Source organism: Lissotriton vulgaris, chromosome 6 (genome assembly GCF_964263255.1).
Source record: "Lissotriton vulgaris chromosome 6, aLisVul1.2, whole genome shotgun sequence".
Classification (NCBI taxonomy): Eukaryota; Metazoa; Chordata; class Amphibia; order Caudata; family Salamandridae; genus Lissotriton; species Lissotriton vulgaris.
In genome coordinates this window covers 1,369,527,006-1,369,544,814 of record NC_141694.1, presented here as the reverse complement: position 1 = coordinate 1,369,544,814, position 17,809 = coordinate 1,369,527,006, and positions in this window count along the sequence as shown.

The window sequence follows — 17,809 nt, the reverse complement described above, 5'->3', positions numbered from 1 at the left end:
TTAACTTTGCTAATGATGAACTCGACTCGGAAAAACCACAAACTACTTCTAGCTTTTAAAGATTTATTATAGAGTCAAGGTTAGCTGCAAGTACAGGCATCTCAAAATGAGATTCAAAAGGTATACAGGCACCACTACATACATGTGCTCTCGGAAAGCCCTCAGGCGAGCAAAGAACACGACTAGGACTAATTCCAAAATTAAAAGGGCTGCAAGCATAGACACATATTGTGATCTCTCCGTCATTTACAAGAGGAGGGAAGGTTTCTGGTTAGGCTGTCCCTACCCTGCTCTAGATGGTATCCCTACTTAACAGAGTCCCAACCTACCAAAAGGTGTCAGCTGTGAATGACTTCCTAAGAAGATCACCCACACTTAGTCTCTAGGTGAAAACCTATAATCGCCAGTCATGAACCCCTCACTGCCTACCCATCCGCTCTCTAAAGGGTCCTCAGGCAACTGCTCTAACTCCACCCCGGGGTGCTGACCCTAATACAAAATACAATAACATTTGAGACGCCCCTCGTGAGACGCCCCTTCACGTGGTGTCTGTTCTGGCTTTTTCCATGTTGATCTTCCTCTGGGCCTCGTGCGTTAGCGTTGACCTTGCTTCTCAGACTCTTCTCCGGCCCGCCGATACCCCCTAAAACATTCCTGAACCCTCCTCCATGTCTGCACCAGTCTCTTGAACAAAGTTCTATTCATCCAATTATTAATTGGATCCCCCTCACATTTGCAGACAGACATCTGTAGCTGAATCTCCATTCCCATAGACTTCTAACAGAAACTTGCAACATTTTTCCTGACACAGTTTGGCCTGTACCAGTACGTGCAAATCAAAAATCCTTTCATCATTTCAGGCCTACAACCCTTTCGCAAGTTAACTAAAATAGCATGTTAGCGTCTTTCTCTGGCATAATAAGAAAACACATCTATGGAATATAAATCTAATGAATAAACAAATCGGTGTAACATTAGTGCAATCCATGTCTATGCAAAGCAATTTACGTTTCTAAACCCCTCTGACATAGCCATAAGGCCCGTTCCCTTCTATGCCTTACAGCATGACATTTTTCCATTAGCAGCTACATAACATGGATCCTGATTAATCACGTCTAATAAAGGTATACCTTTTCACACATGTTTGCATTAGTTCCACTTCTATATGAAATCTCTAGATTAACTACACATTTCAAGGTATAGGTGAATATATTTCCAGCACTCATAGCATTTCTCTTTATGATTTGTGCGTACTACTTGCAATTTTGGTGCACTCATGCATTTTGTTCAGTTTGCGCTCTCTCATGAATGTCTGGATCGATATGGTGACCCAGGTCAGCAACGAGTGTTTCGATATTCCATAGGATGCTGTGATCTTATGTTCCATCTGTCTATGGTCACTTCAGTAGCAAAGTGACTGATGTGTAATTCCAAAGAATCATCCGTAGCTTACAGCTGTTCGAGTGAAGTCTGATGGAGAAGAAAAGCAGAGCTGGGCAGTTGATGTGATGTCAAAACCTCTTTCAAGATGGCGTAGTTCTTTTAGGAGACGATGCAGCATCTCTACGGATAATTCATTGAATTACATATCTTGGACCACAATACAAATATATACAACAAACCCGTGACTCCTGTCTTCCGATGTTGAGAAATTTTCGCCAGTATTGTGCATTACGAAAGCATTATTGATTTATGTACATTGAGTGCTTTGGTACACACATTTCTGTATGTTAACAGAATTGTCATTCACCAATGTATTGGATACATTTTGGGTAGTATGGAGTATCTGTACCTATCAGTACCACAACCAAATTTCTTCTTGCATTAGTCGTTTAAAAATGTAAATGGGCACATGCCAAATAGTAGTGCAGCCTAAGAAAACCATAACTCCCCATTATCTGTTTGGCAGGTAAATTACTTGTAAGTCCCTAGTAAAGTGGTACTGCATATCCCTAAGGCCTATAGATTAAATGCTACTAGTGAGCCTGCAGCACTCATTGCTCCACCCACTAAAGTAGTCATTTAAACATGTCTCAGGCCTGCCATTGCAACCTGTAGTGCAGTTTTAAACTACCATTTCGATCTGGCAGAATCAACATGTTGCCAAGCGTAAAACTTCTTTTTTAATTTATATGTCCCCCCTAAGGTAAGCCCTAGAAGGGTCACGGGCAGGGTACATGTGAGTACAATTTGTACATGTCCTGTTACTGAAAAGCTCCTAGAATCGTTTTTCACTACTGTAAGGCCTGTCTCTATCACTGACTAACATTACCTTATTTAATTTAATAAGAGATAGCTTTTGATTTGGAACAGATATAAATACGGGACCTCATTTACGAGGTCTCTCGCTGCACTTTTGCACCACCGGACCATCACTTTTTTGACGCTCCAGTGGCGCAATGTGCCGCAGCAGATTTACATGGCAACGCAAAGCCTTGTAAATATGTGCCCCTTTTCACGCATCACTTTCTGTGAAAGGGGCATTCACTGGTTGTTGCTGTGGATGGTCCCACGCAACATCCACGGAATGTGAAGCATTCCCCAATTTACGAGGAATCTTACACCTGGGAATGCGTCAGCTTCTAACGCCAACCCAGGGATAGTATTAGGAAGGGGCAAAGAGTAGAAATATTCTAATTTCTGCTCACCTCTAGTGATTGTTTTTGTACAGGAAGGGACACCCCTACAACGCAGACACCCTTGTACCATGGCGTAAGGGGGCCTGCATTAACGCATGGCAGTCCATTGCACACAGTTCAGGAAAAAAGAACAGGAATCTCATAAATATGGTACATTCCTGCCCTTTTCTTTTGATTCAGGGAGGTGCAGCCAGATTCTTTGCAGCTCTGCCCTGCGCCAAATCATTGTAAATGAGGCCTATGGTGTTTACATTCAAAATTAATGTAATTTAAAATCCTTTCAATGGTAAAGTACGGTTTTAAATCTCAAATCTGAAAAAGGCACTTTTAGAAAGTTGGCATTTCATTTTTTTGCCCTAACCATTTGTGCCTTCTGCCAGTGTCCTTGATCACATGACTGTGAATAGCTCTGCTTTTGGAGATTGTACATTCCTGACAGTGAGACAAAGTGGAGCAGGTATTGTCAGGTTGGACCATCCTGCCTGGATTGCTGGAGGTGGAGCTGTTCCCTACTCCACTTGTATTTCAAAGGGATACCTTCATCATACAAATGCAGGTACCTTACACTAGCCTTTTGTCATCCCCAGACTTCTTGGGGCCTTGAAAGGAGAAAGGATGAATTTTCCAGAACCAGATGTTAGGGTTGCTAAGAAGATCCACCCACTTCAAAAGCTGTCACTAGATATAAATACTGGACATCTACTGCCACTCTTCAGTACACTACAGAACCTGTGGACATTACAAATGAAGGACTCTCATGCTTCCCAGAGTACTTCCCTGCTGCTTGTTCGTTGCCTTGTTCCCTAGATGACTCTCCCATTGCTTGAGGCTTGCCTTGTTCATCAAAGACTACCCTTCTGCTACCAGAGGACTGTCCTGCTGCTTCATGTCTGCATTTTCCCCAGAGGACTGCCCTGCTGCATGAGACATGCCTTTCTTCCCTGAGGACTGCCCTGCTGCTTGAGGACTGCCTTGCTCTGTGTGTAGGAAGACTGGATTTGCTCCCTTCCTCACATGGTAACATGAGTGATTCCAAGGGTCCATTGGCTGAACTCTTATACCACCACACATAAATATTGGACCTCAAGAGCCACTCTTTAGTACACCACTGTACCAGTGGACAGAAGATGGACTGCCTTGTCCCCAGAGGACTGTCCTGCTGCTTGAAGCCTGCCATGTTCCCCAGAGGATTGCCACTCGGCTTGAGGCCAGCGTTGTTCATCAGAGGACTGCCCTACCGCTACCAGAGGTCTGTCCTGCTACCTGAGACCTGCCCTGTTCCCTAGAAGACGGCAATTCTTCATTAGGCCTGCCTTGTTCCCCAGAGGACTGTCTGCAGCATGGAGGCAAGCCTTGCTCTATGAGAAGAAAGAGTGGACTGTTCCCTTCATCTGAGGCTAACTTGAGTGACTCTAAGGATCAGTTGGCTGACCTCCTGTTCTGGGATAAGGGACACAGAAAGCTCAGTGGCCTCCATGTAACTGCCCAGCTGACCTGCTGCACTGGACCCATAAGTGGACCTGCCTGGGTTCTGCTGGCCCTTGCCGAAGTGAGTCCCTCATCTCAAGGAGTTTCCTCCCCAGCGCCTGAACCCTTGGCTGGCATAAGAGACTTCTCCTTGCTTAACTTAAGGTTGCATCAAATCCAGTGCAACACGAAGCTCTGCAAAGCCTGGCCTCACAACTGAGTGATTCAGTGGGGCCATCGTCGACTGACCCATAGCCCCATAAAGCCTAGCCACACAGCTGAAAGCTTCATCGGAACTGACACAAAGCCTCCCAAAGCAGTGCTGTGCAGACCTTGCACCAAAGACGTTAGATACAATTCCCAGTGGGCCAAACTTGGTCTTGTACCCCGACTGTGCTGCATCGCTTTCAGCCTGAACTTGTGACTCTCTTGAGAACCAGAGTGAGTACATACCTGCAAATAGCGCGTTCTGCTCCTTGGTACTATTTTTTATTAAACCTTAAAAATTCAATATCTCAGGTTCTACTGACTGGAATGTTATTGTTCTGGTATCATTTTATGTATTAACATGTTCTCTGTGTTTATAAATTGGTTTAGGAATGTTTTGTGTTGTTTTTTAACTTTATTACTGGTTGTGTGTTGCTAAATACTTTACACTTCACCTCTAAGTTAAGTCTGACGGTTTTTGTGCCAAGCTAGCAGAGTGTTCAGTACAGGTTAATTTAGTTACTCTTATGGTTCATCATGACAAGGATTGTGGCTGTTGCTTGAGTGGGGCTGCCACCTCCCCTCAGCCGATAATACAATTTCTCACATAAACCTACACTCAAACACACCCACTTAAATACACATGCGCCTAGACGTACATGTATTAGTTCACTTGGCCAGTGCTCTGCTCTTCCCCCAAATCCCTGTAGGCGCAGTTAAAGGCACTGCACTATGATATCTGGGGTGTGAGGGATTGTCACAAGATATGGCCAAAGTATACTGACTAAACACTAGCTCCACTAGAGTCCACATGGCATGCCCCTAAGTTCTGGTCTAGGTGGAATTTGGAGTAGGGCAGCATTGGTGTGAAAATAATATACAGATTTGAGAGTTCGTGTACACATATCACATAACAAAATACAATTCATTCCCGATGCCAAAATGCAGTATACCAAGCTGACATACATAAACAAATAATGGTCACGTATGAATATAGAGGAAAAACGAGGAATAAAAAAGGCAGGATTCTTCTTAATTAAATTACATTAAAACGTAGCCATTCTTACATTTCATATCTCCACAATCAACATTCTAAATAGAAGAGACTATACAAAGAAAAAGCCTAAGGCAGAACACTTGAGATCCCGCTCGGCTGACCCCTCATCCTTGCCGCTCTCCAACTAGCCACTGGTGCCCAAAGCCGTAGCCCCATCTCTCTTGTTTTTAAGCCCTTGAGTTCATATAGGGCACCCTCAATGTTATGGATACCGAGAAGCCTACATAGCCTCATTTGAAATGTTGGAGCCTCTATATCTTTCCAGGCGGCTGATATTAATATTCAGAATACAGCTGCCGCTATGAAAACTAAGGCTTCCTCCTCGATCCTTAAATTTAGTTTAATATCGCATCCGATAATCAGTAATGTTGGGGATAGATTTATTTTGACATCTAGCAGCCCCTCTAAAAAGGCCGCTATCTCCGTTTTGATTAACTCCAGTTTCTCTCACCCATGAAAAATATGTACAATATCTGCAGGTCCTTTACCACATCTAGGGCAATCACTATCAACCCTCTTCCCCCAATCAAACAGCTTGGATGGCGTATAATATAAATTAAATAAAGTTTTAAAATGTTCAGCTCTAAGATTGGAGGAACGCAGAAATCTTTTATCAAATGAAAGGGCTTTATCCAGATCAGTCTCTGGGTCCCCCAATTTTATAGCCCAGGCTGCCTCAGTCTTGACCATATCATCTGGAGATCTTTCCATAAGAATTTTGTACAGTCCATTGATTCTGCGCCCCCCCCACCTTCAGATAATCCAGAAGTGCACTCCTTTTGTCCAAGATTATTCGGGGTCTTACTGCTCTAATTGTATTAACCACCTGAAGATATTTATATTCTTGCCCTTCCTGTAATGAATATCGCATCCTTAGGTCCTCCAGTGATCTACAAACATCTTTCACCATTATTTGCCCAAGTGTTACAATGCCTTGATGCTCCCAATTTCTCCAGAATCCATCCATACACAAGTTTGGGAAAAGCCCAGAATTCCATAGAGGAGTATGATTATTATACCTGGGAATTCCCATTACTTTCTGCACTGATGCCCAAACCCCCACTATACCTTCGAGCAATTTATAACGTGTTTTCTCATAATACCTTCTTTCCGTTCTCCTCAAGAGTACCCCGAGTGCTTCATTACCCAATGCCAGCTGAAATATGGATGGGATATCATCTTGGCCCCTTCCCTGTCCTGCCCCCCCCCTGATCAAAGAGTATTGCCATTTCTGTAAGGAGACAGGAATATCTTAAAATAACAGGTATAGACATCCTTGGGATACAAGAGACTCATTTGCCATGGAAGGAAAAGCATTGGCTTAAGTTAAAAGGGTTTGAAATTCTGTCATGCTCCTCTCAAATGTCTACCATAAGGGGGGGTAGCCATTATTAGGAAGGCGGGCCTGGGAGGCATTAAGCGCTGCAAGGCAGATGCCCTTGGCAGGTGGGCTGTATGTGAAATGAACATGGGATTTACTGTCTGTTCAATTTATGGAGCCAATTCAGATCATCCTGAGACCTTCGATTTTATTGAGAAGGAATTGATAGATTGGCCAGCCCCAATAGTAGTTTGCGGGGATTTCAATATATCGGCTGACTTTACTAATGGTACCCCATATACTGGACGCAAACCCCGGGTATATAGAGCCATATCCTCGTTGTTGCAGTCACATGGGTTGAGAGATGTCTGGGGTAATAAAGAAGCAGGGGATACTGGGTTTACCTACTTCTCACATCCCTTTAACAAATACTGTAAATTAGACTACTTTTTCATATCAGCTACTGAATTGAATAAGGTTAAAATCTCCAAACTTCCAATGATAATGTCCGATCATAACCCCCTGGTAATAACAATGGATGTTAATCGACCTACGAAAGGACCTAGGCCATGAACTTTTGATAGGAAACTATTAACCAACAGTGTCTACATAGAATATATTAAAAACTGGTTTAAGGCCTTTTTTGATGCCAATAGATACAGTGCCTCCCGGGGGGTAGTATGAGACAGTTATAAGGCAGGGTTAAGAGGGAAGACCATTAGCTATACTAACAGGCAATGGAAAAGGATCAAGTTGGAAAGGGAGCAATTACTGAATAGATTGAGTGAGGCAGAAGTGCAGCATCAAAGCGATATATGTCAGGGGCGGCAAAGATTGAAAAGTCTCGAGAGGATCAATACTATTAAAGCGGGATTACAGAGTCAATTGGCTAAAAAATCAGCGGCAGAATACCATACACAGAGAACCAGGTTATATGAGACAGGGGAACAGGCCGGGAGGGCACTAGCGCTGCGTATCAAACAGGTCACGTCAAAAAATGTAATTACAAAAATAGAAGAACAGGGGAGAGTATATGAGGAACCATACAAGATCTTAGAGGTCTTCAGAAGGTATTATCAAGACCTATATCAGGAGGAGGTGGTGACAGATGCCCCAATCAACAACTGGGAAAGCACAGGTGTAAGACTGGGTCAGCAAGAGAGGGACGCTCTCGAGCAGGTTAGTACCATGGATGAGGTAATAGGAGGATTACAAAGCTTGGCATTAGGAAAGGCGGTGGGCCCGGATGGGCTACCACTTGAAATATATAAGTGTTTGCGGGAGGAAATATCCCCTCTTCTTCAAGATTTGTTTAACAGGATTATGATAACTGGCAAAATACCGGAGTCATGGATGAGTACCAACATCGTGGCGTTCCACAAAAAAGGCAAACCTAAAGAAAATCCAGGTTCCTATATGCCTATCTCCCTAGTCAATGCTGACAATAAGCTGTATGCTAAGATCTTGGATACCCGCTTTGGGAGGATCATCGCGGCTCTAGTATCGCCCTGGCTGCATGGGTTCATCCCAGGGAGAGGCACGACGGATCATATTAGAAGAGCAATTACCGTGTTTGATATCTGTGCTGCCGGGGGGAGGGGGCCGCGATGGTCCTCCTCGATGCAGAAAAGGCATTTGACCGGGTAAGGTGGTCATTTTTGTGGAAGGTGTTGGAGGAGAGGGGGTTCGGACCAAGGTTCCACAGGCCATACAGGCAATGTATTCTACTCCTTCAGCTAGGATCCAGCTGATGGGGGGGAGCTCAGGAAAAATTAGTATAACAAGGGGGACTCGGCAGGGTTGCCCCTGTTCCCCTATTTTATTTGTGTTGTACATCGACCCATTAATAACTCAAATAATGTCTAACATGGCGATAAAACCTGTAGTCATAAAAGGATTTCAAACAAAATTGCTCGCATATGCGGATGACCTAGCTGTCATCACGACTGACCAGGAGTCTGCTATGAGGGAAATAGTGACTATGACAAGTTTGTTTGGGAAATGTTCAGGATACCGATTAAACGAGGCCAAGACCCAAATTCTGTGCTCCAAGAATATAATTAAACGGGATGCTAGGTATGCTAATTCGGTGGTGTACCTCGGTATAACACTCAATTCACAACCAGGGAATATAATTAGAGATAATTTTACACCACTTCTGAAATCAATGGAACAAGATTTAAAAAGGATGGATACATTACATCTATTGATAATAGGTAGGGCTAATGCCATTAAAATGACTATGTTTCCCAAGATCTTGTATAAATTCAGGTCTATCCCATTTAAAATAGAGGATAAACTAATAAAGGAAATTGAAGCCATTTTTATGAAATTCCTATGGCAATACGGCAAGATTAGAATATCAAATAAGTTTATGTCTTTACCCCAAGAAAGGGGAGGGTTAGGTATGCCAAATATTAGGAATTATCATTGGTCCTGTCTCCTTACAGAAATGGCACACAGGCAGCATACCCTGATATCTACTGAAAATGTTCCAATTCAAGATCTGTGGATGACGAACTGGTTCATGAACATGTCCTTAGATTATTAAATGGCATTTACCATTCATTAACATGAATATAAGTTTTAAAAAAAACATTTTAATCAAATGGTCACCATAAACATTTATGAAAGTCCTATAGAAGTGTCGCTGAGCATAAAGAAATAACTTAACCTGTGCACGGAGCCCGTGGGAGAAATTATGGTGTCCCTACCTTTGGGGTGTGAAACAGGGCAGGTGTGGCCAAATGCTGAATATGTCATGCATTGTCTGACAGTTGTGTCGGCAGGCTAAATGGGAAGGAGAAAGCAGATTCTTAAGAAGCCGAATGTCACATCTTCTGCGCTGGCCCCAAAAAGGTTGGCCAAGCACCATGCACACATGTCTCTCGGGGCAGGCATGCTGAGTGCAAGACATGACTAAAGGCCACACCCTTAACCCATACCCTTGTGAACAAGACCCCGTTCTGTGTTCCTGAAGACTCAGTTGTCAGTATTAACAACTGTGGGTGCAGTATTTATTGTTATACTATTATTTACACTGGCAGCACTATACAACAGTTTCTTGAACAGGCAATCTGAACCTAGCAGAGCTATTATACATTCTGATTTGTTATTATTTGTTGCACAACATTGCCAAAACAAAGTCTTGACTTCCCCTAATTCTTCATCCTGGTTCACTGATGTTTCCAATTTTTCCTAAATTCCAGCTGCCGGACACCCATTAAACCTGCATGAAGCCAACTAGTCATCCTTGTCCACGAGTTCAACATCATCCTCATCATCAATGGGTAAATGGTATAGACAACTGGCATTGATGTATTGACTACAGATGATAAATCCAGTTGCCTACCTGGGGCTCACTTTACCACCCCCCTCTGGTGGAGGAAATCTTTACTTATGGTTTATGGTTGGCCCCAACTTTGAACGACACGCACACGTGATTTAAAGAGCATTAAAGCCCACCAAAAAGCGAATGCTTCCTTCACAATTACACTATATGCACGTTTAGCATCTTTAAAAGTTAATGGTGCAGATTTTACGACTGTCACCAGCACCCCTTTCTTGCTTTAACACTGCTCCCACAATCTGCACTTGCATCTGTCACAATAATGGTGTGATGTCTCATGACATACAACTTCACCTCCACTGCATTCAAAATGTATAATTTAATTTGCTCAAATGTACCGCTGCACTCCTTGGACCACTCAAACAAAATGTATTTTCTTAACAACACTCTCAGCACTCTTGTCTTCTCCCAAAAATGTTCTACAGATTTTAAATAATACTCTTTCATTCCAAAGAATGACAGCAACTGCTCTTTAGATTTAGGACATGATGCCCACTCAATCACTTAGAGCAACTTTAGTTTGAGCCTTACACCACTGCCATATATCATATGACCTAACTATTCATTCCAACTTGCCTCACTCAAAATCCTAAAAACCCTACGAGAGACACCACATCATACTCATCCTGGTCTTTGCCACACACAAGGATGTCATCCTAACAATAGTTCACACTTGGGACTCCTTCATATAGCTGCTGCATGGCCTTTTGAAAGACTGCAGATGCAGAAGCACATCCAAATGGCATTCTAATAAACCTGAAGTCGGACGACTCCCTTCCTTCAGTGAGAATCCCCTGGGTTTGATGAAAAATTAATTTCATTAATATCAGCCTGTGTGAGCAATAGAAAATGTGCCTCCATCCAGACAGCATCTGTCCCAACTGTGTAGAACAAGTCCTCTAAATACATTACCCCTACTTGGGATTTTGTAGGCCAAATGCCACAGACAAGGCCTATCCAGGCTGCTAAAAATAATGGAGACAATTGTGGTGGAAAGGAACACATTAAGGGCCCGATTCACAGAACTAACTTAAGACAAAATCCTAAACTTACTACTTTTGGTATTCACAGAAGTTAGGATTTTGTCTTAAGTTTGTCTTAAGACAGACTTAAGACAGACTTAAGACAAAATCCTAACTTAGGTCTGTCTTAAGTCTGTCTTAAGACAAACTTAAGACAAAATCCTAACTTCTGTGAACACCAAAAGTAGTAAGTTTAGGATTTTGTCTTAAGTTAGTTCTGTGAATTGGGCCCTAAGTTCTCATTTACTGAAAAATCTTGACAATTCCATTGCATATGTACAAGATGTAAAGCTTGTTCTCTTTTCATTTTTAAGATAATTACAATTGTAATCCCCAATGCATTTCAAGCATGTTGCTCTCTGTCTGGGAGGAACAGCGGGAGAAGGTAATTCTGTGGTGGCAATAAGGGAGGTTTCAAGGTAGACACAACTGTCTGGTCATCCAAAAAGCTGTTGTATGTCCAATATCATGTCAGGTGCCATTAGTGCAAAGTGATTGTCAGAGGAACCAAGTCACTCCAAGAAATTAAGCAGAGTTGAATGTAAGTGAGAAGATGAGTCTTTAAAAGCCTTCCACATGTGTTAGAGTGTTGGTCAGTATAGTTAGACAATGTGCAGACTCATACTGAAGAGAATGTACTCCCATGAAAACATCTTGAACAGATAGTTGTAGTGCATTGAAGGGCTATTAGCAAAAACTGTGCTGCAGAGGAGAAATGTGATGTGTAAGAGCTTCTGGCATCAGGAAATGAGGCATCAAAGTGAAATGCCCAAAGCCAAGGTTACATGCAGTAAATGGTAGCAAATCTCCACTCCTATGCCTATGGCCACTGATTAGCATACTTCAAAGGAAGGACCATTTTGTTAGAAAGGGTATTCAGCACTCACTATTAAAACAGAAAAAAATGTTGAAGCAAGGTGATGTGACGAAGAGTTAAAGCCGCTACCCAGGTAGGGAATCTACTGCCATCTTATGGAGGTGCACTATTGTAGAAGGACTCATTAGAATCATGTGGCTATTATTAGAGACGGGGGCCTTATTGACAAGCAGCTTGCACTGGCAATGCATCGATATTTCTCATGCATTGGCAGCGCTGTCAGTATTCCATATTGACAAGGTGACGTATCTTGGAGGATGTGTCACTTTTTGGAGTCCTGCATTGAAAGGAACCTGAGTCTGAACCGCCTGCATCACATCTGCCGGCAGAGACAGGGAGAGGCACGCAGGTGGATCAGCCCTACTACTATGGGAGAACCTTCCTGAGTGCCCTCACTGATCTCATGAGGTCCTCATTCTAATATTAAGGGAAACGCTACACCCTTCTAAAAACTTGGTGGCACTGGTTAGTTCAGGCCGCCACTGATACTAAAATTGACCTTCCTTTGGTCTTGAAGAAGCGCTTTGGATCTCCTTCTGAGGCCACATACAGTGCGAAACATGTTGACCGTTATATATGTCCATTAGAGATATATACCCAGCTACAGGGCGACATAATATCCCCTAGAGCAGCACTACACACTTTGTTTTAACAATGACAGAGGGAACCCCCTAATAAATAGTGCCCCTCACCCTCCAGTCATTTTTTAACACACCACTTTAGACTTTATTGCCACTTACACCCACGCACCCAAATGGCTTCTCATCAACAGATCAAGAGACCCTTCGGGGGACCCGTAGGGCATTGCAGGACCAGCCTGACGAGGATCAAAGTCCAAATGATGAAGCACGACATCCTTCGGAGTGTGTGAGGGCATTATGATGAGGTCACACTATCCCCCACCGATAGAGTAGCACATAAAAACAAGTTTATTCCTCTTTAATCCTATACAAGGAACAGCGACTCCCTTTGTGTACTAGTTACTTTTCGGGAGCAAGGGTCACTGGACCTAATAATCAGCTTCTAGTGTCCCCCTCTCTATAAATAGACAACCACAACTACACCATGGAGGTGCTTATTTTGCAGCTGGGAGTCACAAGGAGAAAACCACTACCATTCCCCCACCCATACCACCCACCCCAACCCCCTCAGCACCACAAAGGCAACGCAGGAAAAGGTACCGCATTTATCACCAGTGGACTACTCCAATAGGACTCAGGGAGGATGAGATAATGTGTTTGTTTGTGTATTGGACTTGTACAACGCGAACTAATCCCAAGGGACAATTACGGATAGAGCACGCAGGTCACCCGACTAACTTTTTTTACAAAATAGTGCACACATGGGCCCATAAAAATAATTTCTCATTTATTCATTAATCAGGTAACCTACACACTATTACCAGCAATTCAGTTTCACTTCTTTTCTCTTTCCGTGTACCTGACTTACCAGCTTCGAGTGGCGAAAGCAGCATTGAAGCACGCTGAAAGACAGTGGCGAGGGGCTTTTGCCGCAGATGCTAAGGAGATCTACCTAAATGAGAAGCGAGACTATCATGGGCTAATCAGCAAGTCCAAAGCGGCATACTATGCCATTAGGATTAGTGAAGCTGGGAATTCCACAAAGGAATTGTTTCTGCTCTATAAAACTCTCTCGGGTGGGAAACCAGCCATCGCCCCTGACGGTTGCTCGGTGGAATCCTGTGATAGAATTGCAGACTTTTTCGCCGAGATAGTAGCGAAAATTTACTCAGCGTTCCCCAATCACTTCACCGCAGGGGTGGAGTTTGTAGAAGTCCCGAGGGATTGGGGGGATAGACACACACTGACCAACTTTGCTACCCCGTCCCCGGAGGCCCTCCTAAAGATCTGTAGGTCCGTTAAGTCTGGCTCCCCACGGGACCCTACCACACCGAAACGGCTAGTTGATAGCTTGATAGTGCTAGAACCTTACATCAGACATCTGCTGGACGTGTCATTTCGTACTAGGACCATGCCCAGAGACTGGAAACAGGCGGTGGTTCTACCTCTCAGGAAGAAGCCCAACATCAGCTTCGAAAAGTTGGAGAACCTCCGACCCATCTCCCTTCTGCCCTACCTGGCCAAAGTGGCGGAAAAAATGGTAAACATGCAACTGATGGTTTTCATGGAGGAGGCTGCCCTCCTGCACGACACCCAGTTTGGTTTCCGTCCCCGCCACTCTACTGAATCAGCTCTTCTGTTGGCAGTGGAGACCTTACCTCAAGAAATGGGTAGTAAATACAGTTTACTCCCTGACCTGATGCACAGGTCAGGGAGTAAACTGTATTTACTACCCATTTCTTGAGGTTTCTGAACACAGGAGACAGGCAGCCCCATGACACCTGATATCATGCAATAGATGGATTAGCTAAGACAAACTTAACTTATAAACGGAAAAATAAGAAAAGGAAAATAAAGGTGTGCCAAGTGCCTACTCCGTCTTCAAGTGGAGACCTTACGCCAGGGGGTGGATGAGGGTCAGACCATGGCCCTCATCCTATTGGACCTGAGTGCAGCATTCGACACTGTAGCTCATACCACCTTGCTACAGTGTCTGAACAGTGGTGGGATATCTGGCGCTGCACTCGAATGGATCCAATCCTTCCTGACAGGGAGAGGCTTTCAGGTTCGCCAGGGAGAATGTTATTCAAGGGAAATCGGGTTGGGACAGGGCATGCCCCAGAGCTCGTCCCTGAGTCCCACCCTATTTAATCTATATGTCTCCCCGGTGGCACCCATTGTCGAAAGCTATGGTCTGCGCATAGTGTCCTATGCTGACGACACGCAGTTGGTTATCTCCCTTTCACGCGCGCCTGGTCTTGCGGTGGACAGATTCAGAGCTTGCATGCAAGAACTGGCAACCTGGATGTCCACCAACTGTCTCAAGCTAAACGGCAGCAAGACCGAGGTGCTCGTGGTGGGAGGGAGTCCATCTGTTTGGTCGTCGGCATGGTGGCCCGCATGCTTAGGCGAAGTTCCAACACCCTGTCAGGAAGCCAGGAACCTTGGAGTTTGGCTTGACACGGACCTGTCCTTTGGTCCTCAGATAGGCCGTGTGGTGGGTACCTGCTTCAGCGTCCTAAAAAGTATGCGGAAGGTTTTAGATCTCCTTCCTACGTCGGCCAGTAGGATGCTGGTGCATGCCCTCATCACATCGCACCTAGATTACGGCAATCTGCTGTACCTGGGAGCCACTAGTAAGGCAATAAACCGCCTCCAGGTGCTGCAGAATGCGGCAGCCCGCCTGATTCTGAAATTTCCCAAGAGATCTGCTTCCAAAGCAGCCCTTCATACCCTTCACTGGCTCCCAGTGAGGAGTAGGGTCGAGTTCAAGGCCCTCTGCACCTGCCATCGCATCCTCACTGGGAAGGCACCAGTACCTCTTCAGAGTCTGGCCACCCGATACGCACCCACGCTTGCCCTGCGCTCCTCCTATGGAGGCCTACTAAAGGTCCCTAGGATAAGAAAGGCTTGCATGGGAGGTAGATCTTTCCGTTACCTGGCGGCGAAAAGCTTATAATGCCTTACCTTTGGACCTTCGCCTGGAGCCACCTGAACTTGGCTTCAGGAAGAAGCTTAACACCTACCTATACACACGGTAATCCACCTGACCGTGCGGCCCAGCATTGCCTACTCCACTTGCCATAGCGCGGGGACACGCCATCCGAGCGTAACCAGGCGCTTTATAAAACTCCCTTAATAATAATAATAATAAAGTACACTGATGAACTTGAGAAGGCACCAGCATTGTCATACTATGCAGGGTGTGGTCAATTGAATTGGACTGTTCACATAGGCATCTAAGCCTATGTTGCAAGCTAGACTAGTCCTGGCCCTTGCCTGCACTCTGTGCACCTCATGTGTGATGTGCCTGCTCTAATTTGAGTACACTGCAACATGGCATGCATATGTCCATCATGAGGGCAGTCCAACCGTGCCTTATGCTACAAGTCAAGCGTACAGACAATAACACGCATTGTGAAGTCAATGCACTGTGCTTTATATGTACACAGTGTACATGTTCAGCATTCACTTAGCTATGAACCATGTGTTTTGTTTTGTAGATGTACCAAACTCATACATCACTGGGGAGGTGGTTAAATTCTGCCATCTGAATGCTACTGGTGAGTTCTACCTCATTGTTTCTGTGATGTGTAAGGATTGTGTGTGTTTGCTGAAATGGGTTGCAGTGAGAAGTACAAGGGGTACCATCACTCTGTGGAAACAAGTTGTCCTCACATGTGGATTTACTACCGAAGTAGGACAAAGTTGCATGTGCAAATGACAGGGCCAAATTGCCATGTGGCATCATTAGCAATATATGCAGGCCCACATGATGAATGCCTCTTAACATGCTGTGCTACTGTTGTCGCAGCTATGGTGTGGATACTTATGGCACATGTACCATCACCTGCCCCAAAACCTACTGATGGTAATTGGTTCTAATGTCTCTCATCAATACTATGGACTGAAAATCCCAATACGTCACCCCAAATATGTGAAACAAATGTTTAATGCTATTGGAGGCAAGTTCCCTGACACAGTATGTTAGCTCAAGTCCAGATTTGAGCAGGTCACAGGTGTGGTTGGGTATAACACATGTACCGGACCAAACTTCCAATTGGATGTTAGATCTGGTTTTTCCCCTATCTTTTTGATTTCTGACCTCCTGTTTTCTATGGTAAACAGTTCTTCGTTTTTGCTGGTTTAGTGTCTCTGCGCACCTTTTTACTACTAATCAGTGCTAAAGTGCATGTACTAATATTGTAAAGTGTGTTATGATTGGTATTCCAGGATTAGCATATTTGATTTATTGGTAAGTCTCTAGTAAAGTACACTGTATGTGATCAGGGCCTGTAAATTAAATGCTACTAGTGGGACTGTAACACTGATTGTGCCACTCACACAAGTAGCCTTTCAAATGAGTCTAAGAGCAGCCATTGCAGTGTCTGTGAGAGCAGTTTTAAACTTTCAGTTCGACATGGTAAGTGCACCCCCTTGCAAGGCCAAAATCTTTCTTTTTACTACATTTAAATCAACCCTAAGGTAGGCCCAATTCAGCCCAGTGGCCAGGGTGCAGTGTGTTTAAAAGAGAGGACATGTGTTAGTGTTTTTAAAATGCTCTAAAAGTGATATACTACTAATTTAGTTTTGCACTTTTGCAATGCCTATCTCTCCCATAGGGTAACATCAGGATTGCCTTAAAATATATTTTTTAAGTGTAATTTCTAATTGGGAGCGGATAAGATTTTGAATCTTACTTTAAAAATACTTTTGATAATGATTTGCTATTTAAAAATATATATTATTAAAATAATTAATTATTTATTAAATAACTTCCCACTCTATACCCCTACGAGCCTACCAGCTTGCACCTTAAAGAAATCTGAAAGAAATAAGTATAGGCCAGTTTACATAATTAATTAACAATTGATAGTTAATTGTTCATTATTTATTACTTCATTAACTTCCTACTCGGGGTGTGGCGAACCGCCAAGCATGGCGGACTTAGACTGAAGACGCTCCGGTCCCCGGCCAAAATAATCCTGTGCCATTGCTGCCAACTGTGTCCAATTGATCCTGGCATGGCAGATCAGTGTGGCGGTATGTATGTAGCTGCCCCATGATTACTTTGGGAGCTCGCTGGCGTTGTGGTGGACGATAATTGACGTCCCAAGATCGTGAGGCAGACACCATTACCCGGCACGATGGAGTCAGTGATGATGTGGAGCGGAAGACAGATCGCGGCAAGGCCGCTGTGATCTCGTGGTGTAAGGCATCTTGAATGGGTGCTCTCCGGCTGTCCTCATCGCTTCATAATGGAGGAAGAGAGCATCAGGCGATGGCGAT